Genomic DNA, 15,955 nt, shown 5'->3' with positions numbered 1-15,955 from the left:
AATATACCCTAAGTAAATATTTGTTGGGTGAGGTCAGCTCAGGCTTTTTGAGGACAGTTGCTCTTTCCTTTCTTTATCCAGTTATCACCTACTCAGCATCTAGATCCTTGACTGCTCATCATGTCTTTGGGAAAGTGGTCTCTGATCTAGCCTTCTAAATCAAACTCCCGTTTTTATACTCTCTTGTCATTTGGTATTTCTCTCAATGCACTTTTCATTATTGCAATTTTATATTTTCACAAATAGTATTAGGTAGTTTGATACTTTTAGCTTAGGTAGGAATAGGATAATTATATCAATATATTACTGCACTGACAGATCTAAGAATTTGGCTATGAAATACAAAATAATAGTTTAAAACGCATTTTCGTAAATTCTTTGACTTTATTATATTTTATGAAAAAGATGGAATTTTACTTTGTTGAACTTGAGGGACTTCCCTGGTGGCACAGTGGTTGAGAATCCGCCTGCCAATGCAGGTGACATGGGTTCGATCCCTGGTCCGGGAAGATCCCACGTGCTGCGGAGCAACGAAGCCCATGAGCCACAACTACTGAAGCCCACAGGCTGGCGCCCGTGCTCCGCAACAAGAGAAGCCACCGCAATGAGAAGCCCGTGCACCGCAACGAAGAGTAGCCCCCACTCGCTGCAGCTAGAGAAAGCCTGTGCATGGTGACGAAGACCTGACACAGCCAAAAATGAATAAATAAAATAAATAAATTTTTAAAAAATAAAAAATGAAAATAAAGATAGGATTAAAAAAAAAACGTTGAACTTGACAAGTAAATAGGTAATAGATCCTGGTAAATAAATCTCTCTGTTCTGTGGGCACTGATTGAGTTGGTTATCAGTAGTGACACGGACCTCTTTCCCCTTGATTGTCACGGTGCTGGATTTGTTTCAAAGGTGACAGAAGGGGTTTCCATATGTGATTTTTTAAAATCCTGTTAACAACCCCATGAGGCAGTCAGCGTAGGACTGGTATCACTTTTATCCCTACCTACAGATAAGTATTTATGCAATTTGCTAAATGTCACAAACATTTGTGGGTTATCTGAACTAGTCTAAAAACAAAAATAAAATCAAAAACAAAAGAAAACTGAGAGTCTTTGTCTTACTGTCTTATATGATGTTAGTAAAATATTATTTAGGTATAAAGCAATGTTGATAAACAACAGACTCCAAATGTCAGCAGTAGGGCTCTATTGGCTATCATCTTTAATATTTCTTAGATATCCATCAACTATTTTGAGCTTTACGGATTTGTGGGACAATCGTACCCTTCAGGTAACTTCTGTGCATTACTCCTTGGGTTTTATCCCTATGGGTCTAAACTTCTTCCTGAGAGTAGATAGTGTCATTCCCTTTGCCTCAAACATCAAACTCCTTGGAAATCTTCTTAGGTGCTGAGATTACGCCACCCAAGCTACACTTTACATCTTGGCATTGTTGATCATAAGGTGTGGGTGTAGTTAGGACCACCCATGAATAGTCTGGGGCTCCCTTCCTGGGCACAAAGGATTGAGGAGGCAATGCTGTGTAACTTGCTTTGGCCAGTGGGATGTCAGTGAAAATGACGTGCATTTCTGGAAAGAAACTTCAAGAGCCAGTGAACATTTCTCATATCCTCTTGTCTCTGCTGCGGGGATCATAAAAGCTTGCTTAATATGGAGTCTCCATCAGCCACATTCCGCAAGTGACAGCAATGATTGGAGGCTTCCTGCCAATCTGCTTTGCACAAGTAGCATGAGGAAACAATAAACCTTGATTGATTGCTCTTCTTGATTGGTAAATCTGTTTCTGTTTTATAAATAAGTTCATTTGTATCCCTTTTTTAGGAAAAGAATTTGAAAAAGAATAGATGTATGTATATGTATAACCGAATCACTTGGCTGTATACCTGAAACTAATACAACATTGCAAGTCAACTACACTCCAATATAAAATAAAAATTTTTGAAAAGCCCCCCAAAGACAACAACAAAAAACCAAAAATAAACTTTTATTGGTCTTAACCATGGAGACTTCCAGGCTATGTGTTACCATAATATAATCAAATCTATTTTTTAATAGAAATCCATTTTTAATTAATTTATTTTATTTTTGGCTGCGTTGGGTCTTCGTCGCTGCACACGGGCTTCCTCTAGTTGCGACAAGCGGGACCTACTCTTTGTTGCGGTGCATGGGCTTCTCACTGCGGTGGCTTCTCTTGTTGCAGAGCACGGGCTCTAGGCGCACGGGCTTCAGTAGTTGTGGCACGTGAGCTCAGTAGTTGTGGCTCGCAGGCTCCAGAGAGAAGGCTCAGTAGTTATGGCACATGGGCTCAGTTGCTCCGCAGCATGTGGGATCTTCCTGGACCAGGGCTCAAACCCGTGTCCCCTGCATTGGCAGGCGGATTCTTAACCACTGCGCCACCAGGGAAGCCCATCAAATCTATTTTGGTGGACGTGGAAATTGACACCTGAAAGGGAGAGCGCTGCTATTACTATACATATGTGTATATACAGAGAGAGAGCTGGCTTACAGTTTGGCTACTGGGCAGTGAGGGAGCTCTTGTTGGAGGTTGGAAAATGGAAATTTGTTTTATGCTGTAGCAGATATTTGACAAAACTTTACCCTGTTGAAACTTGAGATGCGGATTATATAACTAATGCACTTGTAGTTCTAAGGGAAGTGGTAAAAAATCAGAATGTTACTGTCTTCTTGGGACATCACAAGGAGTGGGAGTGAATGAGGGTGACACAGGAAAGCCCTGGAACTTCACTTCCTAAATGATTGGACATCAGAAGAGGTCTTCCCTCAGGGAGGGGTGGCCATGTTGCACGTTTATAAGTCAGTAGTGTGGACGTGCATAAACCAAGTGGGAAAAACCCTGTGTCCATTTCACATGCTGTCAACAGGTAGCTATCGAGTACCAGCAGTTTGCCTGGTTTGGGAAAGAAATATAAAAGAAGAAAACAGAGCCTGCTGTTCTCTGGGACCTCATGTTTTCTGCAGGGAAAGACAGAGTGGCTCACAGCTTGACATTAGACCTAGGTCCTCATTAGAGGTTCACTGCTCACTAGCTGTGTGGCCTTGAGCAATTTCCTTCACCCCTCCGAGCTTGAGTTCTCTTCACCATAAAGTGGAGATAATGGCATCAATCACAGTAGATTGATGTGGAATGAAGACACATTCAGTGGTTGCTATAATTATATTTGAATTATGATAATAGGGAGTGTTATGTTTGAATTATGATAATAGGGAGTGTTATAATGGCACTGCAGCCAAGGCATAAAATGAGTGAAGTGAGGAAGAGCTTTTCTTTGGCTGCAGGATCCAGGGAAGCCTGCTTATGAGAGGCAGCACTGGTCCAGAGGTTCCCAGCTAGATAAGCAGGGGAAGGGCATTTTAGGCATGGGTAAAGCATGTGAGAAAAGATGGTACCCTGGGCATCATTGCTTATTCACGGGATTACAAGCAGTTCTCTTGGCTGGACAAAAACCGTCAACTGACTGGGTAGCAGCTGAGGTCCAAGGGCTAAGAAGGGACTCCATGCAAATCCACTCATCATTTTAGAGCGTTTGTCCTTTTCTCTTCGAGGGATGGTTCCAAAGGTAAGCTAAGAGCAAAAAACTGCTTATTCACTTAAATTGCATCCCCATCACTGTGTTTTCCTATTAAATTTAGATCCATTTTTCTACCAAAATGTATGCTTTCTTGGGCAGGAGGGAGCAAACTCGATGACTTTGGACGTCGGTAGGTTCTTTGAACTCAGCGGAGAAATCTTTCCAAATGAAAATTCTGAGAAAAAACCCTGCTCGCTATGCTTAGAGGGCCTCTATATTCCACTGCTTATCTACCCATGAAAAATGCTTCCAATTACCTGCCTGCCTCTATTGTTTGAAATAGTTCCGCATCCACCATTCAACCCGGATAACTGAGCTAAACCTTTAAAATGGGTTTTTAACGGGAGAACCAGGCAGTGGGGAATATGTTGATCTCGGTCAGTAAAGTTTCTCACCATCAAAGGCAGACTAATTAAAGCTTGACAGCCTATGTGAATATGCACTTAAAAAAAAATGTAGCTCTCCACGGAGGCATATTAGCTCAGTGTCTCTGTCCTTTCTCTAAGGCATTGGAACAAGGTGTTTTAAAGAAAGAGAGGTGCAGGCTTAAGAAAAAAGCTCTAGAACCCGTTTTTTTCCCAAATAAAAACTGTTATGGACCAACAACATATATAAGGTTCACTTAGGGCTGATCTGGGGTTAACAGGGCAGGGGACACACTCCCTTGAGATTTCCCTTAATCTATCCTAGTGTCCCAAGGCTTCCATGCCAGATTCCAAGGCTTTGGAGCACTCAGGGAGGTGACCGCTAGCCAGGAGATCTTTCTCTGATTTTTCTGTGGGTTCTTAGGCAGAGCATTTTAGCCTTATTTTCATCATCTGCGGATCTGAGGGCTTGACTAAATGATCTTCGAAATCCCTCATGGCTGCACCATTCTGTGAATTCCAATGGATTCTTTACTGCAGATAGGGGCTGCGCTTAGAGTTAATATTAACAGCTGCTTTTCAAGGTTCCGGGTCGTAGGCTTTATTTAAATAATCTCTAATTCTCATTGCAACACTAATTTTTAGATTCCAATGTTTCCATTTTATAGATAAGGAATATAAAACTCAGTGAGGTTCAGAGACTTGCCAAAGTTTATGTAGCTTGTAAGAGAGGAAGCAGTGATTGGAACCCAGTTCTCTCTGATTCCAAAGTCCGCACTCTTTCCATTGTGCTGTCCTGTCTCTGGCTGAGTGAAGGTAAAACTATCTGTAGCTGGGTTTCAGGGCGTTTATGTGTGTAAATAATTAGTGCTTACGATGGTAGTAGACTTCCTATTCAGGCTATATTGTCAACTAATAATAAACCCACCTTCTGGGGTAAAATAAACGTTTCCCTTTTGATTTAGTCAGGAGAAAAACTAGAGATTTATGAGAACCGTCTTCACACATATAAAAGGCTGGTCATATGTAGTGAGCAGCACATAGTAGGTGCTCAGAAGTATTTATTAGATAACATATTCTTGGAGGCCCTAACTGGTTGAACTAAGCCCAGTGGCTAAAACTGATTTAAAACAATTTAAGGACAGTCTTTCTGCAAGAATTGTCTGGAGACTCGATGGACTGCCCTGGGAGGTGTGGTTGTTCTCAGGCCAGGAGAGCTAGAAGTGCTCAATAAATTCTGATTTCTTTCTCTTCCCCTTAACATGCCCTTTTTCTTCTCAAATCAAATTGGCGCAGAGACGTGTTTACTCTGGTAAGAAGGCAAAGAAGCATACAGAATGGAGGGCAAAGGCAGGGAGCAGTTCCATTAACAGAGGCAGTAGCAAAGCCATTCTCTGCTTGACACCTTCTCTTGGCCTTCTTTGCTGAGCGAACATTTGAGCCCCAGATACCATTTGATTTGCACGCTTGGGGGAATAATAAAAGAACCTGATTATGAAATGAAATGGCCTGTGAGCTCATCAAAGAGTTGGAGATTGCTGCAGGGGAAAAGTTACTGTCGAGTTCCGCCCCTTGCCTATAAGAAAATAAAGTAATTTCTAAGAAAGAGCAAAAGCGAAGTTGCTAGGCCAACGGATCCTGTGTGTGGTAGCAAGGACTAGAAGTGAATCGACAACTCTTTTTGTGATAATCCAAGCAGAGAGTAAAAGTGGTAAAGTATCCCCAGGCTTGGCAAGTTTTGAGAAGATGTCACCTTGGATAAATTGCTGCATTCCTGTAATGAATTCTAAAGGAAGACTTTTGAGAAAATGGACAACTTCAGATTTTATCCCCGGCCACCACCATGTTGCTTTGATTTGGTCTGAGTAAGAATGGAGAACTACTCTTTTCCAACAGAATACCGCCCCCTCCCACTACAGCAACCCGCATGGTAACAGCTGATCATTTGACAGTGGGCACCTGACCCAAGCTTGTCCGATAGAATCTTTTATAAGTTCCTCTCAACTTGAACTGAGAAAGTCACCATGTTCTTCTTCACCCATGAGAGTTCTGAAGTGTGAACTTTGTAAACTCCAGTTGCCGTACTTCCCGAAACAAGGGGGAAAATCTGACTACAATGAGAAGCAGCTGAGCCAGGGAGAGAGGTGGAGAGGAGATACAGAAACCTGATGAGTTCAAATCCTTGCTTTCAGTTCTCCTCGGAACCCTCTTTCATCCCTGCCGTCCTCTCATTGTCCTTGAGGAAGAGAAAAATAACCCCTGACACTCAGCAGGTGAGCTGGCACCCACAGGGCACCTGGCACAGGTGGCCCTGTCCTCCTGTTGAACATGAACGATTACACAGAACATCAACAGCCGAAAAGCCACTATGTGACAGTGATGGATCAAGGCAAACACAGAAACACAGAAAAAAACATGAATGTTGTCCAAGCCACAAATTAACAAACACCGCCCATCCTGGCTAATTTTAGTGCCTGCACTTCTTTACTGACTGTAGTTTAGCCTCGATTAGTCTTCTCTCCTTAGAGAGAAGATTTACTAAGATCCCCAGTCATAAGAATACCCTTGCTACCTGGCAGCATCCTGTCTAGAACATACCCTTGCTTCTTTAAAACCTCCACAAAATCACCCAACCGAAGGCCAAATCCTATCACAGTTTCTTTTTCCCCCCCCACTTTTCCTTTTTCAAAATTAATTCATTAATTAATTTTATTCTGGGCTGCACTGGGTCTTCGTTGCTGCACGCGGGCCTTTCTCTACTTCCCCACTTCCTAGGCGAGCGGGGGCTACTCTTTGTTGTGGTTCGCGGGCATATTGCTTGTTGCGGGGCACAGGCTTTAGGCGCATGGGCTTCAGTAGTTGTGGCACGCGGGCTCAGTAGTTGTGGCACACGGGCTTAGTTGCTCTGCGGCATGTGGGATCTTCCTGGACCAGGGCTCGAACCCGTGTCCCCTGCACTGGCAGGCAGATTCTTAACCCCTGCGCCACCAGGGAAGCCCCATCACAGGTTCTTTCAACACCTTTTTACTGAGAATTCTCCCTTGATGCAATGAGTGAGAAAGATGATTTGTTTAACTACAGATGAGTTTCTGGTGGTTTTTGGCTGGAGGACATTGACCTGCTGGTCAACCCAATCCCTAATCCCCTGGTATAACCCTGGCAGTCATCTAATTAATTTCTCTTTTTCCCTGAGCTCATCCAAGTTGGGTTTCTGTCACTTGCTACCAAAGGCCCTGACTAATGTGGTTCAATACGATCTCAGTGTAAAAACCACATAGCATTTGTGCTCTTTCTGGAGTTACCCAATTTTGCTTGTTCATACCTTTGCTTATTGAAACTTCATTCATGCCACAGACTGAGTTTCCACTGTATGCCGGGCACTGTCCAGGCGGCTGAGGACACAGAAGTGAATACAACACACAACGCCCTGCCCCAATGGATAGTTCATTTCAGTGTCACGTGGTTCCCTCTGCCTGGGATGACTTTTCCCACCGTGCTGAAGTACTTCTTCTCTTCAGTGCTCCGTGTAAAGGACACTAGACTTAGGGAAACTTCCAAGGTAGTGAGCATGCACTACCCAGGAGGGTCTTCTCAGGAAGAACATATAACAAGTGCAAAGGCTCTGGCATGGCCGCTGTTGCTGGAGAAATTGCAAGGAAGATGGACTGGCTGGGAAAGAGGCAGTGAGAGGCCAAGTGGTAGGAAACAAGGTCAGAGATGTGAGGAAGGGACAGTTCAGATAGTTCAGATGGGGCCTTAAAGGCCATGGTTAGGATTTTTAGTTTCATTGTTAGAAGTGGTTGGATCTGGGTATCATCTGAAGGGAGAGTTAATGAAACTTGTTTCTAGTGGTTTCTACGTGGGTCTGAGAAAAGGAAAGGGATGGAGATTTGCTCCAAATATTTTTGCCTATGAAACTGAGAGAATGGAATTACCATTTACTAAGTTGGAAGCATAGAGATAGGTCTTTTGAGGGGTGGGCAGGGGCAAAGTATTTAGAAATAAGAGTGTAGTTTGGAATATGATGGGTTTAGGATGCCTACTAGACATCCAAGTGTGTAATCCGTTAATCTATGCTAAGAGCCACTTTGCAAATTCTTTTTTTTTTATAATTCCATTTAAAAAAATTTTTATTGGAGTGTAGTTGATTTACAATGTTGTGTTAGTTTCAGGTGTACAGCAAAGTGAACCAGTTATATATATATATATATATATATATATATATATATATATATATATATATATATATCCATTCTTTTTCAGATTCTTTTCCCATAGAGGTTGTTATAGAATATTGAGTAAAGTTCCCTGTGCTGTATAGTAGGTCCTTACTGGTAATGTATTTTATATATAGAAGTGTGTATATGTTAGTCCCAATCTCCTAATTTATCACTTCCTCCCATGTTTTGCCTTTGATCCAGCAGATTCTTAAAAAAAGTAAATTTCCTACCATGTCTCACTTTTTTTTTATCCAATACAGACACCTTTTCCCTCTTTTCTCCCAGTTGAAACCTTACTCATTCTTCAAAGAGTAGTTTGAAGCCTTTCTTGTCTTCAGCTATAGCATTTATTTCATTTTTACTCTCTGCTCCACAAAGTCATGCAGGGACCCAAGGTTCCTTCCACAGAGTGGCTCCATCCATGCAGGACGCCATCCGGCATTCTGCTGGATACCTGGCAGCTGCCCGGCACGTATGCCCGGATGGGCAGGAGAGGAAGGAAGGAGAACTGTGAGGCTGGTAGATGTGACCTCTCACCTTGACTCTCACTTTGTCTATAAGAACATAGACATATGACCCCCGCTAACTGCAAGCGAGACCAGCAGTTTAGGTTACCAGAGTGGACACAGAAGAGAAAAAAATGGGGTCTAGTGAACACATAATTTTTTCAGCTGCCCCTCTCCCCCACATTATAAAAAATACAGTATTTTGTTGAGCAGTGTCGTGGAGTCTCTGAAGCCTGGGCCGGATGCCATCTCATCCCCTTTGCTGACAGAGGATGGAGATGGAGCTGCGGTCGGTGGTCCCATGGATGGCTTTGGCCATCTGACTCTGACCCAGAGCATGGAGAGTTCACAGAACCTTGGCATCTTCCCAGACACTCTCTTTCCCACGTGTACATGTGTTCCATGCAAATAGGAAGAAAGCAAAATCCCATGCAGAAGAGCAAAGTCCATTTGGGAGCCTCCATTAAATGGAGCCCAATAAATAAGTCATTCCAATTGGGCCTCTTGGGTTTTACAAGGTTTCATTCTTCCGCCTCTCTGGAATCCCTGGTGGGTAATTGCTGTTGACAGGTTTAAGCCTCCTGATGGGCGTCTTGTCACTCGGCTCCAGATCTCGCAAACAACTTTACAGTCTGTCAAGCCCAAGCCTCTTTAAGCTGTGGCAATTGATGTCAGATAACGTTGGCTATTGTGATTCGAGGCTGATGCTTACTCTGGCATGAAATACACAGAATCTTTACCGAGGAAGGAAATGGAAAACTCAAAGAAGGGGAAGCTACTGCAGGCAGAGGAACAGAGGCCGGCAGACCTGGGCCCACGTGAGGCCTGACACATTTGGGCCCTGACAGCCCCTGGGTCAGTGAGCCAGCAGATGTGCTGGGGCGCCTACCCCATCCCTGGTACTGAGTGAAGAGCGGGGGCACTTTGGGTGTGAGGTTTGGGGCCATAATTTCCTCTGTCCCGTATGAAGACTCTTGTCACCCCCATGGCTCTTGAGGTCAGATGACATCCCCCTATTCTAAGTGTATACTGGTCTCATATCTTACACCGAAGTGTATGATCCATCTCAGGTGTCCAGTAGAGGGATGCTTAGCTTCCGTGCCTTAATTCTTTTTAGTGATGCTCAGTCAATCGGGCCAGTTTAAATCTAGCAAAGCACTGACGTCTCACGGTGTGGGTGGAGGGCCCCTCCGACTCCCCTCCCCCATCGCTGCCTCCCCCCTCCCCCAGGTGACCGATACTCTCCTCCGCCACCGCCCCTCAGCCACCTCACTGGAGGGCAAGCTACGCTGACTGTCCACTCCTCCGTTGACATGACTCACGTGCTCTCAGGACTACACCTTCGTCTCCTCCTCCCTGGCCCGAGCCTGGCCTGGGCCTGGCCCGCCCTCGCGTGAACCTATGAACCACTGAGATGAGGAAGACAATTCAGAGGATGCAGCTTCGTTCGGATGAAAGACTTCTCACAGTATCCTCGTCATCTCCTTTTCTCGTCTCCTTCCCCTCCTCCTCCTCCTCCTCCTTCTCCTTCTTATTGATGGGCGCTAGTTTCAGGTGCACAGCACGATTCAGTTATACATACGTACATATATGTATATTCTTTTTCATATTCTTCTCTATTATAGGTTCTTATAAAATATTGAGTGGAGTTCCCTGTGCTCTACAGTATGTCGTGATGGTTATATCTCTTTTATATATAGTAGTGTGTATACCATCATCCCCTTTTTTATTGTTTTTGTTTGTTTGTTTTCGGTACGCGGGCCTCTCACTGCTATGGTCTCTCCAGCTGCGGAGCACAGGCTCCGGACGCGCAGGCTCAGCGGCCACGGCTCACGGGCCCAGCCGCTCGGCGGCACATGGGATCTTCCCGGACCGGGGCACGAACCCGCGTCCCCTGCATCGGCAGGCGGACTCTCAACCACTGCGCCACCAGGGAAGCCCATCATCCCCTTTTTTAAAGGGAGTTTCCTTGTGATGGGCAAGACCTCATCAGAGAGACTGAAACTTGAAGTTTTTACTTTGAATTATGTTTATAACATTGATTTCAGAATTACGACATTTCAGATTTGTGGCAACCGCAGATTTGTGAACTGCCACGACACATCCCCTCGGATCTGTGTTATTCCTAATTAACGCCAGCAGAGACTTCTTCACAAGCTGCCTTCCAGCCTGCGGTGACTCACATCTTTATGCCATTTTTGCCCCAGCCAGCGTGTCTCTCTCAATCTAATGGGAGCAATTACTTCACACCAATTGTCCGGTTGTTGGCAGAACATGGCAGTCTAGAGACAATTTAGAAGAAAAACAACCTCAAGCCTTCCGGGGTATACCGTGGCCTTTGTATCCAATTTGCTTTTCTGAAGAAAAATCTCAGTCTGAAGCATCTGCTTTTGGGTAATTTGATTATACTCACATCTCCTCCTGCAAAAAAAAATTTTAAAAGGAGCCTCTGCCTCAAATTCAAATTCAGTTGTCACACTAGAAGCAAAATCTGCTTGTGATTTTTAAAATAGAAATTTGCCTTCTTAAAAAAATCTGGAACTGCATTCTCTCATTCTCTTCGTATGTAGATGTGCGCGTACATGCCTACCTGCATGTATTATGCATATTCATATACATGTATGTAATACATGTGTGCTATACACATGTGTACTGTAATATATCATACACACATAGCATATGGGTTGTATGTAGGCTTTAAGAATAATACCAGATAAAACTTAATCCTTTAGAATCATTCATGGCCACCTGTGAATTAGGAAATTTGATTTTCTGGGTTTTTCAGCTTTAAATTTCTCCCTCAATTCTTGCTCTCAGTGTCTTTATACTTGTGCCTGACCTTGAGCAAGTCATTTAAAGTCCCTGAGACCTTGTGTTCTCTTAGTGCAATTTTAACCACTGGGGTATGCATGGTCCTCACAGGTTATAAGATGCTTTCACATGCTGTATCTCTTTTGCTCTACAGAACAGTCACTGAGTGTGGGTAACTCTGCCATGTACTTATTCTAACGATGAAGAAGCTGATGCTCAGAGAGGTTGGGTTACCCACTGCATCACACAGCTGGACAGAGCCACGGATTCCATTTCCGATCACTTTTACACAGCAGGCAAATAGCCAGGCAGGTAGTGAGGGGGTTGGAGGGAAGGACACAGAAGGAAAATCGATAGGACAACACAACAAATGACTACTCTCCCTCTTTCTTTTTTAACATAGTTAACAGAGACTAGAATACCATTTTCTGTGCTGGATGTACACAATCCCATTTATTTTTATTACATCTCTGCCTGAGAGGCATTAGGAGGTCTATTTACAGAGACTCTGCAAGTTAATTTGAAGCTTATTTGCCTGAAGTCTCACAGCTGACACCGAGACTTGAACCCAGGTCTCTGAAGCCCACGTTGCCTTTTAGAGAGAGAGAACCGCAAACAGAGAGAGACTGTTAGCTGACATTTACAGCTGAAGGAATTGACCACCATGGATGCTAAGTTTTATTTTGCCCCAGTCACCTGGCAAATAGCCATGTGTCCAGAAGTTGAGCCAAGGCCCTCTCATTCCCCTTAAATCACGAGCAATGCCTTCCACTACCAATTTCTGAAAAAACTTCCAGCCTTATTACCTCTTCGAGAGCTTTTTGCTGGAAACTTCTGAGGCAAGCTTTCTCTTTTTTTCCCCACCTCTGCTTTTCTATGATTAGGGTCTTTCTGACACCGGACTGCTATCAAGTTTCTATTGCTCTGTAGCACCCATCATGCAGAAGCAAGGCGTCCTTCATTTAGACAGCGTTGTAGCTTCTGGAATAACGGATACACATTTTAAATGCAGCTGGCTCTGCAGGTTGTAAGGTGACATTGGGTTTAGCCCTGGGATTGTCTTGTTGACCTTTATTCTACTATAGCTAGTGACCTAGACCTAGTATTAATCTGTGATGTTAATTGATCAAGGTAGAATAATGTATCTACACTTGCTTCAATAAACTTCTAAGAGCAAAATATTTGGAAAGAATTATTCTTTTGTGTGCTAAGACAGAACTTACTTAAAGGGAATTATGAGCAACGGGGTCTCAGCCAGTACAAAAGTTAAAGTATTTACACTTCTTCGTAACTGCTGGTTGACAACTTGGGAACTTGTGCTACAAGCATTTATTAGTTACTCAGCCACCTTAGATGTTCACATAATATTTTACACTGGAATACAAACAAGTAAACTGGCCCTGATAAATACCCAAACACACATATGAACTTATTTATTTCATACTTTGCTTTTTTTCCCTTCCCCAGGAGAATGAAGGTAAAGATTCATTAAACCCCTGTTATGTGATGGGCTCTTGAGATCAAAAATCTTATTTAATCTTCCCAGTGTGGTGTATCTCATCCAACGGATGAAAAACTGAGGCTCAGCCAGATGAAGGGGCTTGGCCACGACAGCTACTGGTATTCAGACCCAGGTCTTCGTAAAAAAATATATTTTCCATCCTGCCGGTTACCACACGGAAGTTCTCTGCCATGTGAGGCAAAGCCGCTCTTATGAGCTCTTAAGACTTGTTCTCTCCCCCATGCCACAGAAGCCTTCATGCTGCCATGCCCAGGGTAACAGTTCTGGTTCATCTAATCTAATGTTTAATGGACGAAGAGGTCAAGGTCAAGCTGTAGAGAGAATAGTCAGTGGCCTGCATGATGTCACGTGCCAAAGGCTAACGATGGTTATTTGATGCTACTTCCCAATTCTGAGCATTCTGAGTGATTCTTTCTGCTCTACATTATCCTTCAAATAACCTCAGTTTTCCTAGTGTTTATGTTCACTTCCTAACTGATTGAACTTTATGCAGCACGGCCATATGAATATACGTATTACTAGAATAGGCAACAATATTTTTAGGTCTAGCTCTGCCAGTTACTAATTAAATGAGATGGTACATTACTTCCCCTAGCTGAAATTCAGGTCTCTCGGCTACAAAACTCAAATAAATAGAAACTGTCCAGCTATCTTGCAAGATTTTTATCAACTATTGAGTGAGGTCAGAGGTCACGGGAGCATGTGGTAAACCCTGCCAGTACAAACATTACAGACATCCGTTCATCCTAAAATTATCATCTTCAGAAGTCATCGATTTTACTCTTACTTTTTTGCCAACCCATAAAACTGAGACTGGTAGAAAATGTTTCCTCTATACCCTTTCCTGTTGATACTTGTGTAGATTTCAACTACTTCCTGTCATTATTGTCTGCGTTTTCTTCTCTTTCTTGTTTCCTTACTTTTCCCCTGTTTCCTTCCCTCTCCATTTCTCTCTCTCATGTCGTAAGAGAAGGAAATGGGAAAAGAAATGTGTTCATATGAGTAAAACAAAAGAAAAAACATGACAAATGTTTTAAGGGAGGTAACAAAAGGAAAGGGCACCGTAAAGGAGGTAGTAATTATATGTGGTTCTGTTACAAGTGAAAGAGAGTCTTGTAATAAAGAAAAGACCATTTAAACTCCCAGTCTATCCCTCCCCCCGACCCTTCCCCCCTGGTAACCATAAGTTCCTTCTCTAAGTCTGTGAGCCTATTTCTGTTTTGTAAATAAGTTCCTGTGTATCATTTTTTTTTTAGATTCCTCACATGGGACTGACACGTACACACTGCTATATTTAAAACAGATAACCAACAAGGACCTACTGTGAAAAAAAAAAAACAACAACAAAAGACCAGTTAAGACCCCAAAAGGAGATGATGTCCCACCTATTTGATGAAAATAGGAAAATGTTACCAGGCACACGCAGTAGATGAGACAACATGATCAAAGACCCAGAGTTAGAGTGAGTCCCAAAAGAGTTTCAACGGCCAACTCCCAGCCCTTTTTCTTCCACGGTGGGATGAACTGAAACACTTCCTTGAGCTTGTTCCCTGTCCAGCCCCCCAACCCTAAGTTCACTGCCCCCCAAACAAACAACTTCCATCAGGAGAAATGTTGAGGGTTTGATTAATACGTTTGGAGATTAATATATGGTGCACATTGAACCATTCCCGGCTGAGTTAATGACTCTTTGTAATTAATTTAGGCTCAGCAAGGAGCTGTCAATAAGTGATATCAATAGTAATAGGAGGGATACGGTTTTTCTACATGAAACTAGGTGGTGTTGTCTTTGAAAAGCTATTAAAAATTGTTTATGATGAGAACTGTTTATCCTAAAGTAACCGGGGAAAAACAGCTTCAGCATCAATGTTTTCTTTCTGATCAAGGAACCAGAGCCCATGGCTGAACTCTATGGAGCCAAAACTTGAAAAAAGGAGAGTGTCCTTTAACTACCAGTATTTTCAGGGTAGAAGAAGGGTCTTAGGGTGGGCTGCTTCTCACAGATGCCATGTGGAGTTTTTGTTTTGTTTTGTGGTACGTGGACCTCTCACTGTTGTGGCCTCTCCCGTTGCGGAGCACAGGCTCCAGACTCACAGGCTCTGTGGCCATGGCTCACGGGCCCAGCCACCCCGAGGCATGTGGGATCTTCCCGGACCGGGGCACGAACCCGTGTCCCCTGCATCGGCAGGTGGACTCTCAACCACTGCGCCACCAGGGAAGCCCCCATGTGGAGTTTTGAAGTGGAGTTTTTCCAGGAAGGAGAGGAGCGTTTACAAAAGCACTACAGTAGGAGTAACAGGACTGCTAGAAAGGACTTCTTTTTCTAAAAATATAGTGGGTCTCAGATAACCTAAATATGCTCCTGCTACAAGCAAGCTCAACTTTTCATTAAAATACTATATTTGATAAATGCATACAAAACTAATAGTAAAGGGAATGCAATTCTCAGGTGCTAGAAAGGAAGCAGAAATTGAAAAACCAAATAGGAAGTGGTTTTATGAATGCTGTGGTTGTTCTGGGGATGGAGTGTGGTGTTAGGGATCTCGGTACCTGGATCTGTCAGGGTGTGATTAGAGAAGCAGAACCATTATGAGTGATATCAGAAAGATGTGACCTTACACACTTGTGGGAGCTGGTTAAACGGCCTTCACTACTGCAGCTGGCGCTGGACGTGAAGTGAAGCAGGCAAGGAGTTGGGAAGGAAAGGAGGTCCTGAAGTGGGGCGAGAGCAAGGACAAACTGGAACCACTGAGGATGAGCTGCGTCTGTCTGTCTCTCACTACCTGCAAGATTTCACTTGTAATGATGCAGGGGACCTCTGGGGGAATTTGTTGTCCTTTGGCAGGGAGCTGCCAGCAAGTTTGAAGGAAGCTGAAGACAGAAGCTCAGTGAGCGCTGGAGGCTGGAGTTCAGTGCGGCCGCCT

Source organism: Kogia breviceps, chromosome 17 (genome assembly GCF_026419965.1).
Source record: "Kogia breviceps isolate mKogBre1 chromosome 17, mKogBre1 haplotype 1, whole genome shotgun sequence".
In the NCBI taxonomy this organism is placed as follows: Eukaryota; Metazoa; Chordata; class Mammalia; order Artiodactyla; family Physeteridae; genus Kogia; species Kogia breviceps.
Note: the sequence above shows the minus strand (reverse complement) of the source record.